Here is a 21,095-nt window from a genome sequence, read left to right as displayed (position 1 = left end):
AAATCCCAGGAGCAGAGCATAAATATTTCCAGAAAATGCACTTTGTCCAAATGTGCTTCCTAGTGGTGCTTAGTTCTTCCTGTTTATTAAAACACTGTCTATTTACATAGGGGGACAAATTAAAATAACTCCAGTGATTTCCCCTATTTTGGAGTACCTGTCTTGGCAATGAATTTTAAACAGAAGACATGGCGGGATATTTCTTTGGTAATTCTTTGTCAGGGAGTGGGTGGAAAGATGGAAAATTTATTCTGCAACTACTGGGACTACAATACTAGCCTTGCAGCAACCACATGTTCACACGCAGCTGACCTGGCTATATAAAGAAATTGATCATTATTGAACAATCCAACGCAATGTTTTTTATTCTTTGTGATAGCAATCACATTTTATAGCAAAGTAAAGGCCTGCCCTTGAAACTGATTTAGCGGGGTGATCAGGGCATTGCACCCAGATAAAGGTCCACCCGGATAACTGGATCCTTGACCTATATAATAATAATAATATATAATGGCCAGTCTTCGCGAGCGAAGATTTGGGAAAGGTCATTAACCCTTCGAGCCTGCGCAGTGGATTTTTTAGGTGAGACACAGCGTGCGCTGAACTGAGCCCACCCTTTAATCCTGAGGTTCATCTGCCGGGGCCGAGCAAGCTTGGACAGTGGCAGTGAGGGTCTCAGGACGTAGGTTTGTTTAGAGTGACCTTCTCTTAGATGGATTGCCTTACAGGGCTGACGAGCTCCATCTGCCCGGGGGGCTGGGAATTGAACCCGGGTCGCAGCGGTGAGAGTCCTGCACCCTAATCACTAGACCACCAGGGGCCCCATCCTTGACCTACCCATGTGCAATAACCAGGAGGATGTTTTCAGCATAGCTTAATCTTTACAGCACAACTAGCAACTACTGAGCCTGCTCACCAAAGAAAATTCTGCATGTCTATAAGACCAATAGCCTGTGATTAAATTATAATATGAACAGATACCAAACCTGTGCCAGGTTTTGTGGCTGTCTTAAGAGACAATCATTGACTACAATCATTAACTCACTAATTACTTAATACACACAGTATGGAGCAAATATAAGCAGGACCATCAGGCATTTAATTAAAAAACAACAAACAAACAAAAAAAAAAACAAAGAAAAAAAGGGGCTTGTTCAGATCTTCAAGACAACATTAGTATGCCCCTCCAAAAGCTCCTTTCTAGCTGAATATCCTGATGGCTTGAAAGAGCTCCTTGCAATGCCAGTCACAGAATGGCTTGGGTTGGAGGGGACCATAAAGATCATCTCTTTCCTAGCCACCTGCCATGGGCAGGGACACCTTCCACTAGTCCAGGTTGCTCAAGGCCACATGCAACCTGGCCTTGAATATTACCGGGGATGGGGCATCCACAGCTTCTCTGGGCAACCTGTTCCAGTCCTTCATCACCCTCACAGTAAAGAATTTCTTCTTAACATCTAATCTAAATTTATCCTCTTTTAGTTTAAAACCATTCGTCCTTGTCCTTGTAAAATGTCACCCTCCTTCTTCTTAATAAACCCTCTTTAGCTACTGGAAGGCCACAGTGAGGTGCCCCTCAAGCCTTTTCTTCTCCAGGCTGAACAATTCCAGCTCTCTTGGCCTGTCTTCATAGGAGAGGTGCTCCAACGCTGTGATCATCCCCACAGTCCTCCTCTGTAACTGTTCGAACAGGTGCACGTCTTTCTTATTCTGAGGACTCCAAACTTGGATGCAGCACTCCAGGTGGGTTCTCATGAGAGCAGAGTAGAAGGAAGAATCTGCTCCCTCTGCCTGCTGGTCATGCTGCTTTTGATACAACCCAGGATGCTGTTGACATTCCGGGCTGCGAGCCCACACTGTTAGCTCATGTCCAGCTCCAGCTTTTCATCCACCAGAACCCTCAAGTCCTTTTCTGCAGGGACACTCTTAATTATTTCCTCTCCTAGTCAGTCCCAATCTTTCCCTGTTCAAACAGTGAGTGCAGAGCCAGGCTTAAACCTCACCCCCTACTCCCTCAGCCCTGCCTTCCCCGCCCCCCCACACTGCATTTTTTCTTGCTGTCTAACCTCTCTTGGTAGCTTTCTGCCCCCTTTGGATACCGTGAGAAGCTCATTCCATGCTCCGAATACCATTCCAGAAGCAGGTTTCCAAAAGCTGGCATTTCATCCACTAATTACAAGGGGTTTCAAATCAGTATTGGTTTTGTTCCCAAGTAAGCTTGTGCATGCACATGTACCTGTGCAGTGCTACATGATGCAAGGCACAGGATGTGCAATACTGCGCTGGACTAAGTAATAGCTCTGTAGTCCTTATCAGAAGAGCTAAATTCCCTTCCTGAAGAACACCTCACAAATATTTATATCTTTATTATAGTGATTGGCTTTTACAGTGGATTAAATGAGTCAGTGTGGCACTTCCTTGAATTAATGTAAGATCTAAAAATCTAAATGCTTGATTACATCTCCAAATTATCAGTAGTCTTGATTGAAAAGGAAAATAGTGGGATCTAGAAATGACATTTAGAAATGACTACACTAATAATCTCTAAAGCTTGACTTGTCTTGGCATTATCCAACAGATTTTTGTTGCTCAGTGAAAACACATGGCAGGAGGCTAGTGGTACAGAATAAAGCAGAAAGATGACCATTCACAAACCTATTTTTTCAACCAGAGTAGTTACTGATTTTTAAAGGAAAAAAAAAGTTCAAAACAAGTTTTAGAGACTTAAGCAACTCCTTCATGGAGGCACTCAGAAGGAAAGAAGGGTCAAGAACCTCCAGTGAAAAATATCATTGTTGGCAATATTTACAGAATCTTCCTGTAGGAACATGCACAGTCTTTTCAAAAAGTTGGATGCAAAAGTGAGTGGCCATGAACCCATTCATGCATGTGTCCTAATGACTAGAGTACTAACTGGGTCTTTTGTCTGGTAGAGCAGTTCACATTTCAGTGTAGGCGAACACCAGGATTATGAGGCTTGGAAAGAGCAGCTTTAGTGGGGGGTCTGTTGCAGCGGCGACTTCTGAGATCAAGCAAAGCAGAAAAACAACGGCTACTCGCATTTTTTATTGTACGGGTTCTCTCCCTGAGCTGTGTATTTTCCCCCGACCTGCACGGCCCCCCCCACTCGGAGCCACGTTGTCTCCCCTCCCTGATCGCAGACTCCTCCCCTGCACAAACAGGAGAGGCTGTCTCAGCCATCTTTCCCCAGCCCCTGGCTCTGTTACTGGAACGCGACCTTCCTGTATCTCTCATTGGTCAGCAGAGCCCTCAACCCACTCCCTTCCCCCCAGACCTTAACCCAATCATGTCCCTTCTTCTTGTCCTCCCCCCGAGCTCATATAAACCGCGGGAGTTTCGAAGCAGATGGTCTTACGTAAAGGAATAAGCGTCGACAGCTGATGATTTGAATTTAGTTAAAGCATTTCCTGTATTTTGCCATCCCAACAATCATCCTGTCTGGGAACCCGTCCCCCTCCCAGTTCTGAAGGATACAAAACAAGCTATTACTGACTACGGGTTAAACTCACCTTATGTACCTTATGTAATAAGGGTACTAAATTCACTCTTTGCTGCATAGACATTAACTCCAAATGACATAAAGGAATTAGTAAGTGCTTTCGTCACTAACATGCAAGCAACACTTTTTCTAGACGAATGGCAAACTTGCATTCACCAACATGCCCAGCGAAACTTTGCTACCACTCAGATCCCAGTCCTGGAGTCTTTTAATAAGCTCTTTGGAGTGGGACCTTATATTTCCAATGAGGTCCAAAGCAAGATTCCTATGAATGAATTAGACACTTCAAAAAATCTAGCCTTCCAAGCTTTTCAAACCATCACTGGGGCAGCCAAACCTACACCTTCAAACAGGCAAGTACAACAAAAACCAACAGAACCATTCATAGATTTTGCAGAAAGGCTAAAGACAGCTATTGCAAAACAAGGCAAACACCCAGAAGTTCAAGATGCACTATTTTTAAGGGTGGCTATAGAACAATCTAATGATGATTGCCAACAAATACTAAGGGCTCTTAAAGATCCCACTCCAATGGACATAGTTAAAGCATGTCGTAATGCAGGATCTGGAAACTATAATAGATCCCTCCTGGCTGAAGTCCTGGCGGCGCAGAGGGAGGCGACATGCCACCAGTGCAAACAACCTGGACATTTTAAAAAAGATTGCCCTCAACTAAAAGCAAGACCACCTACAGTACCTCCCAGCTTGTGTCCCCAATGCAAAAAGGGCTTGCACTGGGCAAGTGAGCGTAGGTCGCTCTTTGACAAAGAGGGCAGACCACTCTCACCTAGGGCTGCACCAAAACTGGCTTCGATGCTGGGAAACGGACTGCTGAGCGCCAGAGGCAGTGCTATGACACAAAATGCCCCACAAGCCAAACACACTCAGCTGCTTCGCTCGATCCCAGAAGTCGCTACTGCAACGGACCCACCACTAAAGCTGCTCTTTCCAAGCCTCATAGTCCTGGTGTTCGCCTACGTTTCAGTATTCACAAGCCTGAAGAAAAACAAATTAAAAAAAAAAAGGGGGATTCTGGGTGCTGTATCCTGCTGCCTAAAGCACTCAAGATGTCGGAAAATCATATTCAAAACCTTGTTCTGATTCCAGAAGAGCAAACTCATGCTACTGGCTTTCTGTGGGCAGGTTCTGAAACACCAGAGTGCGCTACTGAGTGAAGTAACCATTTCTCTCATTTTATAGGACCGTGATTTGAGCTCAGTGAGGACTAGTACAACTTCTGAATTTGCAGCCTTTCAAAAGACAGGATAGTTGCTTTTCTGCTGAGGACCTTGCTGTATTTTGCACCTCTCTATGCTAAAATCTATCCACTGGTTTTCTGCCTGAAAAGATTCAGGACATTTAGTATTGGTTGATAACTAGAGTTGTTAGAATTTGAGATTTATATGCGGAGTCAATCAAGTGGGTTTTTTTCAATTAATTCAGTATGTTTTGGATAGGAAAATGAGACTCTGTTAGTGCTGAGATGATCTATATATGCATTTAGGGACATTTCCATTAAAAAACATACATTCTGTGAATTTCATTGTTTCAGCGTCCATTTGTAGTAAGAAACTCATCTAGCAGTTTTTATTCCACTTTGCCTGAAAAGACAAGAATGAAAGAAAAACCAGCTAAAACAGAAGAAAAGAATGAGTTGGTTTCCCTAAACTGTGGGGTTGTGGGAAAATATACAAGAAAAATCTTCTTGTAAAAGGTTTGATGCCACATCCAGATCTCTCATTGTTCTCAGTGGAAGTAAAAATATTACTATAGAGATTTAAAAGATGAAAGATGAAACTTGATTCTAGCATAGCTTAAATAAGGGCAATACTTTTGCTGTGATCACTACCATTTCGCTTGGCAAATGCAAGTACTCATGTCAAAATTGAGAAATAGCAGTTTCAATGCTGGTTTGTGTTTCTAATGTTCTAGCTTTGATAAAATGCCTGTGTTCCATACAGGAAAAGTGTCTGAACTATCAAACTTTGTTATTTCATAATACAGTGTAAGTATGAATGAAGGTACTTGAAGAGGTTATTTAACCCGTCTCCACATCAAATTTGAGATAAACCTTTCTTAATTAGCTGTCAAGTTAAGATAGATACAGTTTTGATGTTTTTATAAGTAAAGGTCATTAAAAGTCTACCAAGATTCTCTTTGGGATTTTACTGATAATGGGTAGGAAAAGAAGTATTGCTGTAATCCAGCCAGGTTCCATGGGGAATTCAATAACATGGTAACCTAAAGTATTTCATACAGTGATTCACGATATAGCTATTTTCCATAGCTTCTGGATGAACAATAACAGAGGGGCCACAATGTCGTCTCATCTTAAGAATAATCTTTTTTTCTACTCTATTGTTGACTATTCAAGCATTGTTATTTAATAAAAGGTTAAATCATTAAATAGTTTAACATTAACAATGTGAAGCATGGTATACTTTACGTAGTCTATATAATCTCTTCTTTAAAATCAAGCAGAAATGCACAAATGCCTTGCTGTGAAGCTGGTTGCCACCATCTGTATATTTTATGTTTAGACTGTGAACACAAATATATATTTGAAAACAGATCTCATTTAGGTCACAGATACTTTAGAATTTTGACATTTGAATGGACTGATTTGTCCCTGCTACGATGCTGATTTAACGTAATCAGAACTATACAAAGAACTAATTGCAAGTGTCATCTTTTGGATAAGCTACAAAAATACAGTCTAGTTTTGCTTGGGGTCATTCTGTATGCCCCAAGGGCCTTGGTAATCAAATGGAGGGAGCTATAAAATGAGGCAGGCTAAAACTAGGAACTATTCTGCATTCTTTAAATCTCATGGCATTCATCTAGAGGTTATCCTCTTGGAACAAGATAGTATCTGCTGAGCCAACAGCACATATGGTGACCTATCAAAAATTTCAAAATATATAAAAAATATATTAAAATCTAATCATTATCCCTAAGAGAACTTAATTCAGCATTTTTACATTCATACTTAACTGGAATAAAATAGTGAGATGAAGCCTTCTGAAATATTATTACTCTCAGCATAGAAATGTTTTTAAATGCTAATTTAAATTTAATTTTTAAAATGCTTACAAAAATTTGCATTCAAGCATTCCTTTTTGCATGCTTTTTAGCAATGCTCAAATCCAAAAGAGATTTTTTTCAGTTGATAGAGAAAGATGTCAATGGATGAGGCTTCTGTGAACTGGAACAGTACATCCAGCTGAGCTTCCATCCTAATTATTACTGAAGCCATACCACATTCCATATTTGATTTGATTCTGCTTTGATGGCTTGAGCCATCCAAAGGCAAAGAGTTTCTAACATAAGCGTAAATAGGAGGAAGATAGTATGAAGGACACCTATCAGAGCTACTAAAACCAGATTTCAATAGGTCCTGACTTTACAGTTCTGTACACTAGTTAAAATCAGAGCAGGTTAGTTGAGCGCTGTACTCTTGTGTAACAAAAAGGCTATGTCATGAAATACAGTAGTATTCTTGCTTACTGAGGAAAAGTGTAAGTGAAATTTGATAGACATTCTTCAAACATGACAAGCAAATACTATTGACATTGTATATTTTAGATCATCTTTATTCAGTGTTGAGTTCTGCTCATTTGTAGCAGTTAAAATCAGTCTTCATATACACACAAAAGCAAAGAAACACATCCATCAGTGATAAATAAGGCTAACACTGGGTCCCTGATATAAAGTAATCTTAGCAGATCATGGTCTATTTTTGCTGGATGTCCTTGATTAATATCCAGTTTTACACAACATAATTCATTACAGTATCATGATGTGCCTGTGTAACAGCATGTTCATGTACAAGTGTTACAAGTAACCAAAGCCAAACCAGCCTGTGGAGGTAAAAACGAGTAATTATTCCTCTCTTTGTGTCACATTTCTTTAGCCCTTCATGCATTACTATCCAGACCAACCCCCAAGCACTCTGCTGGGGAACTTGGACGTGTATCCTTCAATACCCAAATGCACCAGTAATGCTAATTCTGGAATTGCACCACGAACCAGAGCAGTGTGAAAACACACACTATTTTTTGTTGGTTTTTTATCCATCTTGGAAAGTTCTTTGGTTTCAATACAGCTCACATTGCAACCACTTCAAACAGCTTTGCCAGCAAAATTGGGAGGGCAGCACACATCATCAATGGCAAGCCTATCAGGAGGGGATGAGGGGCAGTAATACTATAAGAACTTGTCAATCTCACATCAAAGCGACTGTCAAGAAAGCCATATTTAATTCTTGAAATAACAGAAGAGTGTTACAGAAAGCTTGTGGATGAAACTGTGTCCAGCCCACATTACCTTGATATGACAGGGTTCCTTGTTCCACGTGCAGGGAAGGTACAGTCAATTCCAGGAGCAGACTAAACAAACTTATCTTTTGCCTAATTTCTATCTCTGTTCTTCCCAAGCACACAGTCAACAGTGACACTTAAACGTAAGTCCTTGGACCTCAGGCTGAGCTCCCACGGGCACAAGTGGAAACGCTGTAAAGCAGAAGTGTTCAGCATGTTCTTCTGGCAGACATGTGAAGCAGTGCATTTGAAAGGCAGGCATGTCCATACGAGTGGAGAATGATCAAAAACATTATTCCGAGGATTTTATTTTAAGGCAAGACACCTCTTTGACATGTGATGTCTCTGACTATTTTTAAGACTCATTCTGGATAATGAGTTCACAAGACCTGAAGGATTACTTCAAAACATGGGACACAGTGCACTTAGCAACTTAGTACTTTAGTGAGAAAACTATGTTCTAAGTGTATCTGGCAACAATAAGGCAGAGCCTCTTTATCACACCAAATTCTCAATTCTCTTTGACTTCAGTATGACTATAGGCATGAGCAAGGAAGATATCTCCTCAAACAGGAACATTAATTGGCACTTGGCAAACTAATGAGGAAGAGTAGATGAAAAAAGCCAAAAGGTTGCATGTAGAATTACAGGTCACAGGAACAGAAGACCCTCACATGAAGGCTCAACAATGGATGTAATCATAATATATGCTTTATGGAGAAAGGAAATAAACAAGTGACTTCTTCTTTGCCCTATGGTGTATTTTTTGCATACTTTCCACCACAGACACTCAGCATATCAGAAATTAATTTTGGCAACAGTTAGTTCCTATTCTACCATCACAACTCATAAACTATGGAGAAGCCCATTTCATGTAACACAAAACATTCTTCTATCAAGTCACTCAGAAAAGTTCTTATTTATAATCTCCTCTGGTAGTAACAAACTGGTGGTTGAAGGGGATCAGGGATTGCATCACATCAGGGAAGCATAATTAATTTGCTTGTTAATTGTAAAGAAGATAGTGTCATGTCAACATTTATTAAAAATAGACAGCACTAGTTTCAAAAAAAAGCCTGGCAATTTTCCAGAGACCCTTTTAGTTAATCTTTCAATGCACTGAGTGGTTTTACAGCTAAGAGAGCTAGGTTACTCAGTTCATTGGCAGCTAGGTAAAGTAACCTCTCTTCCTTTCGGGATAAAGAGTCAAACAGTTTTGGGAAGTCTGTAAACGCTTAGTGAAAAATGCATTGTATTTGATTTCAGATGTTTAACTTAAAGATTTTTTTAAAGTAAAGAAGAACCAGCCTTCTTAATCTGCTAAAAAGAGGCACCAGGATGTTGTTGATGTCATTTTAATTGCCACAACACAGTTATTAACTTTTAGGGATGATCAATTCTCTTGACATCTTGGCATCTCTCCCCTTTGATTTAGTCTTAGACCACTAATGATACCTGAAAGCAAAAGGTATGAAATCCCATTGTTGGAAAATCAATATCAAAGCTCTTAAAATTTTAGTGGTGTTGGTCTACAGCCTACAGTTTGAAGTTTCTCATCATTTCAGTCTAAGAACTGTACTTCTCTAATCAGTCAGGTTCTCTTTTTACTCTGCTTTCATCAAAGGCAGTAAAAACTGGCCCTACATGATTATAAAGGATAGATGATGGCAAAGAACTAGAAATAAAAAATAAGTTCCTGTATTTGTTCATTTTCATCATGGTATTGTCTGTTTCGACAGCCAGTAAACACTGATGTTTAATACAGAGGAATTCAATATATGTTACTTTGTATGCATATTTGGCATACTTGGGTAGAATTTCAGATTATTTTTCCAATAATAAATTATTTCTTGTCTGAAAAAGCATGCATTAGGAAAGAAAAATGGATTCCTGTCAAAATTCTGCTAAACAAACATTATATTCGGTATTATCATCATTATCAGTAGCAGCAATTTTTTTTTTCCTTCATAAGAAATCAGATTGGGAAACTTATAGAAATTAAGGACTTGACAGTGATAAAACTGTTGTAGCTACACTGACTTCTACCAAATGTGACTCTTCTCTTTTTATGTAAAGACACAACAAATGCATGTGAAATTCAACCTTCCAAAATTTGGGCAGAACTCCTTAGAAGGCTGTTAGCACATATATTCATATGAAGCAAAATGTAAGTAACACTTCAAACACTACACATTTACAAGCCATATATTTAAGAGCCTAAGGATATTGAAAAATCCATGACAGGACAGAGGTACTTGTAAAGAAAGTGACCCATTCTTTTAAATTTACTAAATTTTTACAAGAAGATTAACTTATGGAAGTCAGGCACATAAATGTTCTGGAAATATATGGACCAGGAGACCAGAGAGGCACTCCTCACATAACCTGCTGCTAAGCAGTCACAACTGTATTCCCTCTGTGACAGCTGAAAGGGACATTCAGTAGGTTTTGATAAGATCCATCATAGAGCATAGTAAGCTAAACTCAGAGTGCTGGTCCCTTGTGCATACATCAGTAGGCAAGTTGGTGTGCAGGACCCGCAAACAACTAAATGTCTGAAAAGGATAGAGTGAGTGTCACTGAGATCTAAGTGGTGTCCAGCCAATCTTTATTAGCACTCTTGAGGCAGAAGGAGTTGGACCTAATAACTTTCTTCTATCAGGTTTATTTTCCTTTTCCTTGACCACAAAAATTATCACTCTTGTCTTTCCAGAACTTATTTTTTCTCTAACTCTATCATCACAGCAATTCATTCTCATCACAGATACAGTATATGTGTTTTGAGCTCTCTCCCTTTCTTATCACTTAATTCCATTTTCCATTATAGAAGCAATCATGGTATCAGAAAGCATCTGAGAGAATTCCTCATGAAGTCAATAGTTCATAATTGATTGCAAAAGGATCTGGGACCAGAGAAGAGGTTGCAATCTTAGATAATGTAAATTGACCATTTTTTCCATGTGTGATTTTACTGTTTATTTATATGCACTGTCTGTTCATACTGGATCTGCATTTCTCCATTCCACCTCTCATCTCCCACTGTCCCACCTATCTTCATATGGTTATAGTACAATTATATTTTTACCTGGATCTACTGCTATTTGCATCCGAACTAGCTACAGGTTTCTGTAAACCTCAGCTCCATCTTTGATTCACTAAACAGTTTTAGTCTTTAGTCTAAGCACTTTAGTGCTTTAGGAAACAATCTAGCCAAAGGAGATTGACAAAGGCCAGTGGTTCATTTTCAGGTCATCACACAGCCAGCAACACGTAAGCCCTGGCACAAAGGAAGGGGCAGATTCTCAGTGGTCGCTGGTGCAGAGCCAGTATGAACAGAACAGGGTGTGATGACTTGAGAGGCATGCACCAGTATTAGGTAGCCCAACTGCAGAGCCAGATGATAACCAGGCTCAGTGAAACTGTCATGTCTAGTTCACAAAACTTTGGGTATTCAATAAATCATCCTGAATCAGTCAAACGAAGGGCAGAGCTCTACACACAACTCCAGCAAAAAAAAAAAAAATTGTCAAATAGGAAAAAATATCTTGAGCAACACGCCCTATGTAATGATATCTGAGATGTCTGGTGGCACTGTCACTACATGGACCAAAGAACTTCCCTTTCAAATAGCCAAACATAATTAGTGTATAAATAACGTGAGTACAGTGAGGTACCAAGCTGAGTTCACTTCCCTTGTACCACAGCTCACTCCTACAGTCCTGCACGTGACCAGCCAAGTCCCTGCCACCAATTAATCCCAATAATGGGTATTTCCAGAAATAATAATAAAAAATTGTTTCCTTTCCAAATTCTATATTGTGTTCCTACAGTTTTGTTCTTATACGTAACAAAGTAATTAGAACTGTAAAAAGGAGGAAAAATTTCATTGTAAAAGATCTGGTTTGGTTTCATCCTTCCAGTACCTGAAGGGAGATGACAAGAAAGATGGAGAGGGACTTTTTACAAGACCATGTAGTAACAGGACAAGGGGGAATGGCTTCAAACTGAAAAGCAGTAGGTTTACATTAGATATTAGCAGGAAGTTCTTTGCTGTGAGGGTGGTGAGGCATAGGAACAGGTTGCTCAGAGAAGGTGTGGATCCCCCATCCCTGGAGGTGTTCAGGGCCAGGCTGAGCAACCTGGTCTAGTGGAAGGTGTCCCTGCCCATGGCAGAGGTGTTAGAACTAGATGACCTTTAAGGTCCCTTCCAACCCAAAGCATTCTAGGATTCTATGAAGATGCAAGCAATAGAGTCAAGGACTCCCAGTAATAACATCCTCCTCCCCCCCATTTCCTTCATTAAAAATTTAAATATAAATTAAAATAGGACCGTAATAATAGGGTTATATTACATAAATTACACCTTTTGGTCATCATCTGTTTCAAATACACAATTTGAAAACAAGCTGGCACATTGGATAATTTAATAGTGTCAAAATACTGTAATAGGGTTCAAAAACCCACAACATGTTTACAAGGTATTAAGACAGATCTAATTATGACTGGTTTGTGCTATCAATCAATATGCCACAATGCAGCATCCTCTGTCTTATTTGAATTTCCTGAGAATAAGGTTCACTGCTCCGTGTACTACTGATACAGGTCCTGAACAATGTAGGTGGTGAAAATTGCCATATGGTCAACATTAAATGAAAGTTGCTCTGCTATAAATCAAATAATGGTGGTGGTGGCTGTCATCACTGGTAATACACAATCACTTTCCAAAAGGGTCAAAGGCCACCACTTGTTTTGGTTTTGCAGTGGGCTAAAGCTCAAAAACTAATTTCCTAACCCTCACACAAAAAATATACCAAATTGTACACTGCTAGATTAAACATTGTATTTATCTGCTTATTCTACTTGTTTTCACAGTCCTGCATGTTAGCTCTAACAAAATCTCATTCCTCTGAAATATGCCAGTAGGCCAGTCTCTCAAAGTTATTCCGCAGAGAAGAAAGCATCATAATGGCATGTAAAGAAGAGGGGTATTTTATTACATGAACAATTTCAACTTCAAGGCAATACAAGGAATAAGAAAAGTCTCAACTTCCAAATATTTCACCATAGGAGCCTTAAATCTTATAAAAAGGAATTTTTTGGAAGGCAGAAATTGAACATGTATAATAAATTTAGAAACCTGTATAATATATTTGACAGTTGTTCCTCCACTCTGTGGCAAAAATATTGCTTTCCATTGCCATCAATAAAATGATATCCTCATTCTGCAAACTTACAGGATCTCTCACAATATGAATAACTGTTCCTTCCCTCATGAAAGAGAAAATTGGTACTCTGTGTACAGAATGCACAGAGGAAAGGGCTTTGAAAGCTCTATAGGTCAAAATTGGGTTACAGTAAATATTGTCTGTAAGTCAAGTTGTGGGACTGAGGGAAGAACTTTCTGAAAACCATCTATGTGATGCTGATGTGCTGAAGCATTTCAGAAAGTGTTTTTAAATGCTGTCTCACAGCTCTGCCTGGAGCTAGGAAGCTGCTTGGCAGCAGCACAAGAAAGACTAAATAGTATTATTTTCAGGATAAGAACAGCACCCTTTACTTGTGGATCAGAGCTTGTTCTCAAACCTGAGACAGGACCATTCATCTCGGGACAGTAGCAGGACACATTCCTGGGACACCAGTGACAGATTACCACAGAAGACTCAAAGTGCCATCAACAGGGCAAGGGGACTATGAGAGGACAGAGGATTTGAAGTGTATCAAAAGATGTCAACAAGGATCTCTATTTCCCAAACTGATCTACTAATCTACTTACTCAGGGGCTTCTGCTCATGGTGATGAAGTAGCCTAGCAGTACCTGTGTGAGCCCTTTGGAAATGTATGACCAAACACTTGAGAAAATCTGGATGTTCACTGTGAACAATTTGGAGACCTCCCGTCATAGTACACAGATGCCCACCCAGTTCCACTTGTTCAAAGAGACAGCAATAGAGACAGGTACAGAAATATTCATATTCACACAAAGCAGCACAGAAACCATGTACAAACTCCCTTCACTTCCCATTGCACACAAACCTGAGAAGACACATCTGAGGCCATTCCCACATCCACCAAAGAGAGCTACAATGGCAACAGAGCAGTCCAGCCTACATGCAAAAGGAAGAACCACATGTAGCAAGCCACATACTGATGACAGACAAGAAAGAGAACAAAAAAGATGCAACACAAATGCCATTATGGCAGATTTAAAGGAGAGGAAATTGAAGAGCTTGAAGCACTGGAGGAAAGTGGAACCTTGTGGAGCTCAGAGCAGATTTCACTGCCCTTCAGTACACTTGGCAAATGCCCACTTGCCTCTACCTAAAGGTACCCAGGCTGTCATAATGTTAGCTGACACTCGGCTACATATTCTGTGTAGCTAAATGCTATGCCATTTACCCAACTAATTAAAAAAGCAAAGAAATAACACAAACAAGAAAATTCTAGAAAATTCCTCTTATCTAGTAGCACGTGATTTCCTACAGAGAAATACAAATGAATACAAGCAAAAATATAAGCCAGAACTACTGACAGTGCCATGTCAGTACTATGTGATGCATAGTATTATTTCGACACCTAGTGGGTTTGATCTGTATATTCAAAAAAAAACCTTCTGTATGAACAAATTAGGAAAATAACACACTATGAACTGAATTAGTGGCATGATACTTAAAAAAATAATACCTAAAAATAATACCTTAAACATTCCTTTTCTTATGTACGGTCTGTCATAATTGCATTCAGACCAAAAAGTAAAATTGGAAAGGTGGATCTCAGCTTCCTCTTGAAAAGAAATACCCTGGGGGTGGATGGGGAGTATTTCCTACCTTGCCAAGGTACCAGTTAAACATAAGCCCATTCAGGCTCGTTCCTTCTGCTGAAAGAAACAAACAACTGTGTTCCATTTAGTAAGTGATACATTAAAAGACTTAGGGGAATATAGTGGGTGGGCAGAGGAACAATCTAAAGATGTCCCTTGCCCCTGAGCACTTTTTGTAAATTGGGACAACTTAAGTTGCAAGTCTCTCTCAGTTATCACCCTACCTCTCTCCAAAATCCCACAGTTCACAGGATGAAAAAACTAACATTGCTTCTCAGAAATACTCAAAAATGCTATATTTGAATTAGAGTAGCCACCTCAATTAAGTACTGCAAAAATATTTAATATGGAGGCAATGGAAAGGAGGAGAAAAATATTCCTAATGGAAAAATTGTAGCCCTGTAATTAATCTATGTCAAAGTTTACATATCTCCATAAGAAATAGTTTAGAAAGAGTGATTAAAACCTTCAGATGATATTTTAAAAATATCTACTAATAAAATTGGATGACTTCCAGGCTCATAAAACATGAGGACTACAAGAACTGGAACTTCTCTGTACAGTACAGAATCTACTGGAAACATTAGAAAGGATGCAAATGATCCTTCAGGGTGCCAAGAAGACGCAGCTGATGGGAGGCTGCTCTCTGCTAGGACAACTTTGCCCACCAAAGAAGAGAATACTCCAGGTTAAAAAGACAACAGGGCAATTTGGATATGATGGTTTTCGCAGTTCAAAAAGAAGTTAACTTTTTGAGCATAGAATTTATTAATGCTGTGAATAACAGAAGACCATTCTAATAGATATAGCAGATGTCACAGAAATTAATACCATATACACAAAGTTTAATAGTCATATTTCCTCTGCATTGGTAAGTACAGAATAAAACTTTATCTTAGTGTCTCTATTATAATATACCAGTGTATAACATTTTATAGCTAGACTAAGCATAGAGCTGAAAAGTACCATGGGTCAGATAAGCAGTTTAGCCAAAAGCATGATACTACATGACCATCACAGGTCAGAGTGAAATAAAAAAGATATCAATATCCCACATTATCTGAAGGTTTTATTCTTTACTGTTGGTAAGGTCTTATTGTATCACTCTGAAGAGATGAGGACCCCTTTGTATGACACTTGTCGAAGTTCTCAGATTTCTGAATCACTAGCGAAGACAGAAGTAATATAAAAGTTATTATGTAGGGTAGTTGAAGTTTATCTTATGTACTTGAATGTGGTTCCAGTGGAATAAAGCAGAGAAGGAGATACTGTATATTTTTTACCTCAGGCTAGATAAATAAAACATTCTGACCACAGATACTTAATCTGGATACAGGAATAAACATTTCTACATTCCTAAATTAATTCTTCTATACTTTTAAAATCTACAGGGTACAACATTTACTTTTCTTAAATGAGTCAACTTGCTTCTGACGTGTCTGTACACTGAAAAATCAGTATTCCACCATCTGAACAGAGTATTACCCTTTAATATTTTGCAAGTAGAACAACTGATAGAAGATAGAATTTAATTTGTCACACTGTTAATTAATTGCTTTAAAGAGAGATAGTGACATCTCTATTTGGATTTTTGGCTGTTTTTACATTAAGAACTTTAGCTCTGTCTTTTAAATACTTTACAGTCTTTGCACAGAGCAGACACAGAATTACAGACAAGGTTGATACTACAGTCTATCCCAAAAGGTCTATGAATCACTGTACCCCAGGCAAGTCCATCAGATGTTTTCAACACATCCTCATAGGAAAATATTTTAAATTCTGCAAGATCTGTGCCCAGACGAAAAGTCAATAACAGATAATGTGTTCTGGACACAGAAATGTAGCATCACCTGGGGGGATAGGAAGTATAAGTTGCTTTGGAATCTCAGCTAAAGGGCCCCAGATTTTATTAAACCTGGAGCTGCGAGTGTGTAGGTGTTGGATTACACACATCAATAGGAAGAGAATGATTTCTGGAGGCACTCAGGAGAGGTTTTGAATTATGGTACTTATCAGGCCCCAGGGAGAATTTTGGCAAGATTTTGAAATGCACTCATGAATTCCTCATGCACTTTTCAGGGACAGTTACAATAGAAGCATGGAGGCTAGAAGGACTTTTTGCTTTTTCATCATATGTGACTTTTAGTGCAAAAGCAGGACTTCGCAGAACAGCAACATGTCCACCCTGTAGAGCACAAATACTTGCTGTCTGCAGCTGACACATCTCCTGGCCTGTAACAATGCTTCTTCAGCACTATCTGTAACTTTGGGATGAAATCCTGGCCACATTTATATCACTGCAAACATTCACAAGGTTTTACAGGACTTATAATTCATTCTGTTGCTTTGGATGGTGTTTTAATTCATCATTATCTGAGCTGAAGCAAGATGTAGACATTTAAGATATGAAGAATGTATTCAAGGGGAAAAGATCTTGTTCTGAGAAAGAACTGTCAAACAAAATACAAGCACTTGCGTACATGATATTCTAAAGGTAAGGAGAGGGATTCTCCATCTCCAGACATTCTCAAAACACATTAGATAAACATCTGTCAGAAATGGTTTAGCTGCAGTTACACTGCCTCAGGTTAACAACTAAATGATATCTGGAGGCCCTTCCCAGACACATTTCTTATCACACTCCCTCTCTAGGCTAACACATATGTACACTTCTGGGAGAGGAGGTTCCTGGTAAGCATCAGCAGCTCAGCATTTGATTAAGTCACAAGAGGAACTATAATGTTCTCTCTCCTGTGAGGTCTCTTTAGAACTGTGCTGTAGCTGGTTTTAGTGGGCAAAAAGAAGGTTTCTTCTGTCTCTCACAAATCAGATCAACAGTGCATTTAAGCTCTCAAAAGGTGGTCCAGGAATCTACACAAGACATTGGTTCAGTGATCCTACTTAACTATTTGAGAGCCAGAAGCATTCTCCAGGATTGGCTGATAATAACTAAAAAAAAGCAATGTGAAGTTCAAATATAACACAGATACTAATCATACACAGATGCACTAGTTGGAGAGTGCATCAAATTCTACAGTAGAACTTCTGGAATAGCAGCTGGCATATTAGTCACTAAAGCATTGCTATTTTCCAACAACAGAGATCTGTATAGAGCTTCATAGATTAAATTCCAGTTCTTGATAAAGTGAAATTTCTACCTTTGCACTGTGTTTGTGTAAGTAAAAACACCACTATAGACTGCTTCGCTGATTGAATTGAACTTAAAGTCCAGAACAGCATTCTCACTTAATGATGCACCTTGATAGGTTTAAAGCTAATGTAGTAGAAACTTCTATAGACAGTACATATTACATTTGTTGCATGTCTAGGGCAGACAAGCCATAGAAAAGAGTATCTGACTGTACTGTCCATCATCAAACTAAGTTCTATTTGATTATACTTTAGTTTTATATAACATGTCAAGAAACAAAAGAGCATCCAAATTCATAAGGAACAGTCGTGTCGGAAATCTAACTTATAAACATGTCTTCTGTTAACTACCAATTTGACTATTACAAGTAATTAAAACTAATTTGACTATTATTTCAGCAATATAACATTAAGTAAGCTAATGCTGTCAAACCAGTGGTGTGTTTAACTTTATTGGATTAATCACAAACTTTTGCACTTTCAGTTGAAACAGTAAAGGGCAAAATATCTACAAAACTAATTGCATTGTCTATCTAGCTGCTGTCTAATCCAAAGTAGAAACCAGGGCCTAGAGTGAATGGGCACAAACTTCTCTAAGCATAGGAAGAACTATGTGCCTCTGAATATGTATTTCTGCATATCTTTTTTCTTGTGAAGCTGCCTGGAGCTAGTCATATAAAGTTAGTAAAAGCATAATAAATTTAGAGTTAGCATACTTGCTGCAGAGAAATCTAGGCTGCTGTAATCTAACCCAGGGAGCTTTTCTGTATTTTACATGAATAGTTCATTGGATTAAATGTGAAACATGTCAATACATAGCCAGAGCAATAAAACAATAGTGTCACATTCATGCACATGAGTTGGCTTTCATTAAGTTCATATATCTCTATGAGTTTAATTGTTGCAGTATAGGATTTCCCCTGCACTACCTCTGTAAGTGAAACATAGACATACCTAAAGCAATTCTCCAGGAAGTCAGAAATGAGTTCCCCTCCTGCTTTTCTAAGTGCTGACTCAGAAGAAAGAGACCTGAACTGTGAATAAAGCCATATTTTTAGGAAACATATTCCCACAGGGTCAGAAACTTTCGTTAATACACAATGCGTCTGTTTGTTATGTGTTTTTGAATTATTGCTAAAGTTTTCAAGATAAGGATTTGCTCAGAGAAATCTTCCATTGGATAATATTCAAAAGAAATAGTTTCATTTTAATGCAAGTAAAACTTCTTCCCTGTTTCTCCCTTAGTCACACCTACAAATCCTAGAGCTAGACACTGGGTTAGAGAGGTCACTCTTTAAAATCTGCCAAATGATGAAGTTACTTGATATGAGCAGTATAGAAGGAAACCTATTTATATTTTTGTGTTATTGAAGTGAATACAGACACATTAAGGCTGTTTTTAAGATTATCCAGATAAAGTATTAAGGGTGTGAAGGTCTTAAAAGGAAGCAGCAGTAACACATATGGCCATAAAACCTATTTTATTATAAATTGGACTTCGAAAGAAAAACAGCTGCTTATTAGACAAGCTACAGGAATTTTTATATACTGAGATAAGTTTCTATATTTTTTCACTAACAAGTACTATTTAGAATACTGCCTCCCTATATTATTGGGTTCATAAAGCCTTTAAAAAATTAAGATGCAAACATATGGCTAAGAAAAATTTATCTGTTTCTCATGACTCTTTTTCCATCAAAATGCAGTAACTGAATAGCACCAGCAATGACCCATAAAGTATCTTTCTGAAAAACACTAAATCTACTCTGTTCTGTGCAACTAGACAGCAGCACATTTCCATGCAGCTTTACACTGAGCTTTTCTGATAACTTTGAAGTGCCTGGTGCAGAGTCAAAACCAAAATACCTCCACCTTGACATTCTTGCCAAACTAACTATAGCATCATCAACAAGAACATCCACAGCTGACTCTCAATTCAATTAGGCACCACGGAGGCAGAGTTTATTCCATTGACAAATGGAAACTGCTTCCTGAAGCCAAAAAGGTCAAAGAGAAAATGAGTAAGGCTTCCCGCAGCTCAGAGGTGAAAACAAGTTTATCACATATGCCTTCTGCATGGCCTTCCCAGCTGCTGTTTATGGTCCCCAAGCCCAGCTGCTCGTTGCCTGTTAAGCGCATCTCAGCTTCTCCTTGGACTTCTCCTTGCCAGCTTCATTGCCAGCTTGTGTGCAGTCAGGGTACCAGGTGGCTGCTTCTCCTCTACAGTGCCAGCATTGGTTGCTGGGCTGAGTGCTAGTATGAGCCGAAATTTTTGGCCATATGCTTTAGAGGGAGTATTGCCAACCACGAGTGTTAAAAAATCATGAGATCACGTAAGAATTATGAGAACCGAACCAAAAAAAAAAAAATCACATGGGATTTTCTGTGTGCTTTAGTGTAAAAATAAAGCCTTATTTTCCATGGTTTTATCCTCTACCATTCAGCTTAGAAAGTGTCACAGAAAAATGCCATTGTTTTGGCCATTTCCAAAAGCAGTCAGCTCTCAGAAGCCCAAAGCTTCACAGCTTTTACAACTACGACCACACAAGAGTCAAACCATCCTACCACATTTTGAGATACTTGCATATAATTAGCATTTGCTAAATTGTTCGTAACTGTAACGAGTGTTGATGTTCTGCCACAGAAAAGCTTTTTTTCGTCTGAAGACAGGAGCAGGATTGATATTCTGTCTTCCTGAATAAAGCCTGTCTTGTATTTCTTCACATGTAATCCAAATATAGAACCAGACATGCCCCTAACCAAATATCTCTGCACTACTGAGCCAAAACTGTTTTCAAGTTCTTATACATGCAAGAACTTCTAGAACTGAGAGGCTGCCAAATTCCAATTTTTTCACTTGTTGTGAGCAATCTTGGTTCTCCTGAAGTCAAGGAGATTTTTCTCAGGGATTAAATATGCTCATGATTTCACCCAGTAATGACATGAAGCAGAAAGAATGGAGCTTAACAGATGTTTAGTGAAGCAACTGAAAGAATTAAAAAAGACCAACCTACTTTACATTTTTCAGTACTGACAAGGTAAAATATGAAAAGTGGGCCACTAAGGAAGAATAAAACCCATGAAGAAGAAATATTAGTTTCACAAAAATGCTTTTCTGAGCACAACTGACTAAATACTGCCTATCAATGATATGCCCTCCTCTATGCAAATGAGTCTTTGAGTACATTGCAGATGCACACAGCATAGCAGATTTTCTTTACTAAGGAAAAATCAATGAAGCCCCTCCTGAAAAGAACTTACAGGGACTATTCTCATTGGGATTTCAGTA

Source organism: Lepidothrix coronata, unplaced genomic scaffold (assembly GCF_001604755.1).
Source record: "Lepidothrix coronata isolate B3197 unplaced genomic scaffold, Lepidothrix_coronata-1.0 Scaffold36, whole genome shotgun sequence".
Classification (NCBI taxonomy): Eukaryota; Metazoa; Chordata; class Aves; order Passeriformes; family Pipridae; genus Lepidothrix; species Lepidothrix coronata.
This window is presented reverse-complemented; position numbering follows the sequence as displayed.